Raw genomic sequence first — 6,655 nt, 5'->3', positions numbered from 1 at the left:
AACTTTAAGCTACAATATGCTGGTATTTTTGCTATTTTGGCCATGCCCCTTTTTCTGTTTGTAGGAAAGGGTTAAAATGTTGCTTTTGCATTAAATAGGTCGCAAATGCTTTTGAGCGATAGCTGAGCTGAGACAGGATATGGAAACAGGTGTCTAAAGTACGTTTGTGGTCAGAAACTTAGACTGAAGTTAGAGTGTGGGTAAGCCAGGCAAAGTAGATGCCATAAAAGGAGAGTTGTAAACATGGGCAAGGGGCCTTAGAATTAGAGCAGCGGGAGATGTAAACAGAGGCGGGACTTCCGTGGGCTTGATTAGGCGCTCGGGATAGGCTGTGAACTTTGGAGTACCCAGCCAATGGGGAAACAAGGGAGAGACTCAGCGGCCGGGGAAAGGGAATAAAAACTGTGTGCTTTGATTACCAGGTGTGCCTACTCAACTAGGACACCCACCTTTGCAAATGTGCTTAATAAACATAGAGTGCTGCTTGAACGTGTGTCATGAAGTTATTTTACAGGTAATGGTTGGACAAACGAGTTTCTAACAAATTTGGGGGCCCGCCCGGGATCCAGGCTCATTGTTCGGGGGCCGCTGATGCCGAAGTCTGGGGAGACATGTCCTGTTGAATTTAACAGCTCTAGGGTTCATCATCAGGGACTTCCCTGATGTGCAGTCAGAAGGATCCCGAAGCGTGACATGGTGAAGCAGACAGGGTGGTGATCGTAGGCACCGGCTAACCGTGGCAACCAGGCAACTCCATGCATGGACCAAGGTAGGAAAATTGGACTGTTAAGTACTGCCTTGGTGGTTAGGCATCGAGACTGATTGTGGAATGTGTGAGACGTGTCAAGGGACATGAAGTGAGTGGGGAGTCCTAATCTGCGGTTCTGTTACATCCACGAGGAGTATGGCCAGAGCTGGACGAAGTGACAAAGGGGAAGGTTGAAAGGTCTCGATGGGGAACAATGGTTCCAAGGGGGGGTGGGGTCAGGAAAGACCCAGGAAGAAAAAGTGCCTAGGGAAAAGGACAACATTCTGCCAAATAGTCCCTTAGGGCAGATGTTAAAATTTTGGAAGGACATTTCATGTACCAAAACAAAGGACAAGAAAAAGATGATTAACTTTTGTTGTTTTGTTTGGACTCGGGAAAGTATCAAACCACCTGCTATTTTCTGGCCCAAATTTGGAATGGAGGAAGCATGGTTGTGTCAGACTTTAAATCTCTATGTGAATGATAAAAGACCATTTTCACAAGAGGAGTCCAATTATGCTAGATAGGGAATGAAGTAGTGACACTATGTCCCCTGAGGTCAGGGAAAAGTAGGAAGGAAGAAAATCCCCCTGAGAATAATGGGAGTCATGGGATCCCCTATCCCACCTCCCATCCCCTTATGTTCCTATGGCACAAGAGCCAAATATTCCTCCTTTGGTGGAGGAGGAAGAAGACAGGGAAAGAGGGCAGGGGACCCAGACAATGACATCAACAAGGCCCAGTGAACTGTATGGGGGACTGAGAAGAGAATTAGCCCAATTAAAGAGAGATACAGTAAATTTCCCTATCCCTCAGGGGGCCTGAAGGAAGGTCAATAGTACACCAAAAGGAACTGACAGTGATTCTGAGGTAAACCAGGAATATCCCTCACCAGATGTGACACTTGAGGGAGCAAAGATGTACCCTTTACGGGAGGTCCCAATAGGACAGGGACAGGTGGGGTTTGTAAATGCCCCACTCAATAGTTCAGAAATGTTAAGAAACGTTAAGAAAGAGATGAAGTCTTTAATGGAAGATCCCGTAGGATTGGGGGAGCAATTTCTGGGACCTAATATATATACCTGGGGGGAATTAATGTCCATTCTAGCCATCCTGTTCTTGGGAGAAGGAAGGGCCATGGTTAGGAGAGCAGCAATGGCCGAATGGGAAAAAGAGCATCCCCCTGGGCAGGGAGTGGTCCCGGCTGATCAAAAATATCCTAACTGAGATCCAGGCTGGAACCACCAAGATGACCAACACCGGATTAATATGCAAAACCTCAGGGTGTTGATAATCAAAGGAATCAAACTCGCAGTACCCGGGTCCCAGAACTTGACCAAGCCTTTGAAATTCAGCAAGGCAAGGAGGAACCACCATCTGATTTCCTCCAATGATTAAAGGATCGGATGAGAAAGTATTCTGGCATGAATACTGAAGATCCAGTAAGTCAGTCACTATTGAAGGTTAATTTTGTAACAAAATCATGGCCAGATATTAAAAAGAAGCTAGAAAAGTTAGAAAACTGGAGTGATAAAACCATAGAAGAATTATTGAGAGAGGCAAAGAAGGTGTATGTTAAGAGACAGGATGAGAAGCAAAAACGGACCATCAAAATTATGGTCAATACAGTAGACCAGGTTGTGGAAAAAAAGATGGGATCTACTGATTCAAAAGGATGGCAGGGACAAGAATTAGGAGCAGTGGAGGTAGAAGAAGGGAAGTGGATACTTTCAGATGGCAAAGAGATGGTCAACAAACCAATTATGAGGGAAATTATGGCTATTTTACATCAGGGAAGTCATTGGGGGATTCAAGCAATGTGTGATCTAGTGCTTAGAAAATATGGGTGTGTAAGAATGTACACAGTGGCCAAACAAATATGCGAAAGATGTCTAATTTATAAAAAGATTAATAAGAAGGTATTGAGAAAACAGCCCCAAGGAGGGCGTAAGCCAAGCTTGCATCCCTTCCAAAGTATCCAGGTTGAGTTTACAGAACTCCCTCTGGTGGGTCGATTAAAGTATCTTTTGGTTTTAGTAGACCATTTGACATACTCGATAGAGGCATACCCAATGTCAACTGCCACGGCTGTAGGAGTAAGTAGGGTAATCCTGGAACACATTGTGCCCAGGTAGGGATGTATGAAAGTTCCGCCACGGATCTCGGGGAGGCCGAATGCCAACACATTCGGCCCCCCCGAAATCGGTGGCAGAACGGCCCCCCGCCCCCCCGCCCACCCCAGGATGGGACTTACTTGGGGTGGATCTTCCTGGCGGCGGCGGCTCCGGTGGCGGCGGCTCCAGCAGCCGGTCTTCCGACCGGCTGCCGCTGCCGCCATTTCCAAGTTAAAAAAAAAAAAAGTGACAGGCTACGTAAAGATTTACGTAGCCTATCACGGCTAAATTTTAAAAAACACCGTGATAGGCTACGTAAATCTTTACATAGCCTATCACGGCTGAGTAAAAAAAAAAAAAAGCGCATACGCAAATGGCGGCGCCCATGTGCGCCGCCATTTGCATTCCTTATTTTGATATAGAGTACATTAAGTAAATTAATCCTAGAAACCAGGCTGCCATTGACTAAGTGTTTACCCATAGTATTACTGAGAATATGGACGGCCCCACGGAAAGATGTAGAAGTATCTCCAAATGAAATATTATTTGGTGTCCCATACATGGGTCAACTCGGAGAACTGCCTCAATATGAAACCAAAGACTGATTTTTGAAGCAATATATACTTGGGTGTCGTCTTCTCTATCTCTCTTCAGGGAAAAAGGATTGTTGGCACAAACACCGCCCCTGGAGTTCATGGTCCATAATATCCAGCCGGAAGAATGGGTGTTGATAAAATCGTGGAAAGAAGCCAATTTCAACCAAGTTGGGAAGGACCCTTCCAAGTGCTGTTGACAACAGAAACTGCTGTCTGAACTGCTGAGAAGGGTTGGACCCACCACACCCGTGTGAAAGGACCTGTCAAAGAACCCCAGAAGGGTGACTCCTGGGCAGTAACCAAAACAGACTCTCCCAGTAGATTGATTTTGAAAAGAACTTAAGTTAAATGGACATTGCTGCATCCATTCTGGGGTGGGACGCTGGGCTGGAGGACAATCCTTCCTAGACCCCAGAAGAGCAATTTTTCAGGTTAGTCCACCCTCTGGTGGACAGCTGGACTACAGGTCCAGGCTCATCTGTGGTCTGGGAGGGACCCCTGTGCTCCTATTGGGATGTGAGGATAGAAAAAGGAGATATAGCACTCCCAAAGTTAGGGGGGGCTGGAGAATTGGTCTGGTTATATGTGTCCAGACAATGATTGTCCAGTTTGGGAGGACGTTTGGTGGACAACCGAACCACGAGGATGGACATTCTCAACTCCCTCCTGGAAAAAGCAAATTATCCAAATCATAAGGAGCTAGTTTAATCCTAATTGCCAGAATAAGCAGTGCAACCAAGTCTATATGACAATCCAAGAGACTGAATGGACAGAGGAAATTAAAGGGTCTACACTGAGGGTCAGTATCAACAATACTAAATTTGGAATGGGGATATCAATATCAGGAGCCGATCCTTGAGCATGTTGCTTCCAGACAAGAGTAGTCCCCCAAATAAAGAGTCAAACTCCAGAAAAGCCCACTGTGATGCCTGAAGTGAAACCCTTCGAACCACATAATGATCCAAAGGTAGTAGAGATTATAGATGTTCAGGACCTTAGGCAGACTTTTGAAATAGAAACAGGATATGGAAACACAAATGCCTGGCTGGAATGGATAAAATATACTGTTAAAAGTTTAAATAAAAGCAATTGCTATGCGTGTGCCTCTGGGTGACCGGTAGCCCAGATTGTCCCTTTTCCTGTTGGCTGGGAGAAAGATGCCTCTGGAATGCAATGCATGTTGGCATTTTACCAAGATACCACAGCATGGGGTAACAAGACCTGCAAGTCCCTGTCACTTCTGTTCCCACCATTAAAGAATGAAGATATACAGGTACCTCCAGTGTTCTCCTCTCCACTGCTATAGGAAACCATACTCCTTGTCTCTCACGACAGGGAGGAAATGGTGCCAAAGAGCTGGGAGAATTGAAAACCTGTACAATGGTGTTAAACATAACTGATGAGACGGGAGACAATTATACCTCGCTGAACATCCCTACAGCGGATTCATGGTGGTATTGCGGAAGTAAGATCCTAAGACCCACTCTACCTAGGAATTGAGGAGGCATTTGTGCAATTGTTCAATTGGCTATACCAATGATCTTGGCACTTGAAAAAGAAAAAATAACTATCCCAAAGAAACAGAGTCGACAAAAGAAGTCGCTTGGGGTCTCCTTTGATGAACGAATTTATATAGATTCAATAGGAGTCCCTAGAGGAGTTCCAGATGAATTTAAAGCAAGGAACCAGGTAGCAGCAGGGTTTGAGTCATTTCTCTTTTGGTGGGCCACAATAAATAAGAACGTAGATTGGATTAATTATATATATTATAACCAACAGAGATTTATAAACTATACCAGAGATGCAGTCAAAGGAATTGCCGAACAGTTAGAAGCCACTAGTAGAATGGCCTGGGAAAATTGAATGGTCCTAGATATGACATTAGCAGAGAAAGGTGGTGTGTGTGTAATGTTAGGAGGTAAATGCTGCACCTTCATCCCTAATAACACTGCCCCAGACGGTACAATCTCCAAGGCTCTTCAAGGACTCACAACCCTAGCTGAAGAGATGGCAGAAAATTTGGGGGCAGATACTTCTCTCACTGAGTGGTTAGAATCCTGGTTTGGAAAGTGGAAGGTAATGGTAATCTCTGCTCTTACCTCTTTAGTCATAGTGGCAGGAGTACTCACTGCCCTGGGGTGTTGCATCATTCCCTGCATAAGAGGCTTAGCACAGAGATTAATAGAAACGGCAGTTTCAAAGCAGATGCCCTTAGAACCTCCACCATACAGTGACAATATGATGCTAATGAATTAAGTCAATTCTGAAGACGAACAACACCAGGAAGGAGAGAGTGAAACTATGTTAGCAAGATTTGAAGCTTCATTGAGCTAGATGTGCAAAAAGCAACGAAATGGTGTAAAAGAAAAAGGGGGGATTGTAGGAAAGGGTTAAAATGTTGCTTTTGCATTAAATAGGTCGCAAATGCTTTTGAGCGATAGCTGAGCTGAGACAGGATGTGGAAACAGGTGTCTAAAGTACGTTTGTGGTCAGAAACTTAGAGTGAAGTTAAGAGTGTGGGTAAGCCAAGCAAAGTAGAAGCCATAAAAGGAGAATTGTAAACATGGGCAAGGGGCCTTAGAATTAGAGTAGCGGGAGATGTTAACAGAGGTGGGACTTCCGTGGGCTTGCTTAGGCGCTCGGCATAGGCTGTGAACTTTGGAGTACCCAGCCAATGGGGAAACAAGGGAGAGACTCAGCGGCCGGGGAAAGGGAATAAAAACTGTGTGCTTTGATTACCAGGTGTGCCTATTCAACTAGGATACCCACCTTTGCAAATGTGCTTAATAAACATAGAGTGCTGCTTGAATGTGTGTCACAAAGTTATTTTACAGGTAATGGTTGGACAAACGAGTTTCTAACACTTTGATCCCACCCACCACTGGAATGTGGGGCCCCCCAAACTTCTCTGAAACGGAACTTCAACCCTTGGGCTGAAAGAGGTTCCACACCCCTGACGCAGAGGGAGCTCTCGGTAACACAGCAGGCTGCTTTTGTCCCGAGGCCGATAGAAGCTCCTTGGCATACAGATAGGTTCATCAACTCTGAGGTGTCTATCCAGGTGTGAGAGCCAAGGCTATGAGCTCATCATGTTCTGTGCTTGCGGGAGTTTTCCACAGCCTTTGTGTGGTCGTCTACTGCTGCTTCTATGCCATCTGGCGTACTTATTTACAGCTAGCACACCTTTCCTCCTACCC

General features: G+C 45.4%; 1 long non-coding RNA gene across 1 annotated transcript; it reads left to right on the top strand.

The window, feature by feature from the left end:
• The first annotated feature begins 424 nt into the window (after positions 1–424).
• On the top strand, positions 425–6,264 carry LOC146349597 (uncharacterized). Its single transcript, XR_014789031.1, has 3 exons — positions 425–514; positions 633–769; positions 3,517–6,264. It is a non-coding gene; the product is annotated as an uncharacterized LOC146349597 (long non-coding RNA).
• The last annotated feature ends 391 nt before the right edge of the window (positions 6,265–6,655 follow it).

The sequence above is a fragment of the Heloderma suspectum genome, chromosome 3 (assembly GCF_057233095.1).
Source record: "Heloderma suspectum isolate Gila_16-S chromosome 3, 16-S_ref, whole genome shotgun sequence".
NCBI lineage: Eukaryota > Metazoa > Chordata > Lepidosauria > Squamata > Helodermatidae > Heloderma > Heloderma suspectum.
The sequence above is the reverse complement of the archived record's forward strand: the minus strand, read 5'-3'. Positions and strand labels throughout refer to the sequence as shown.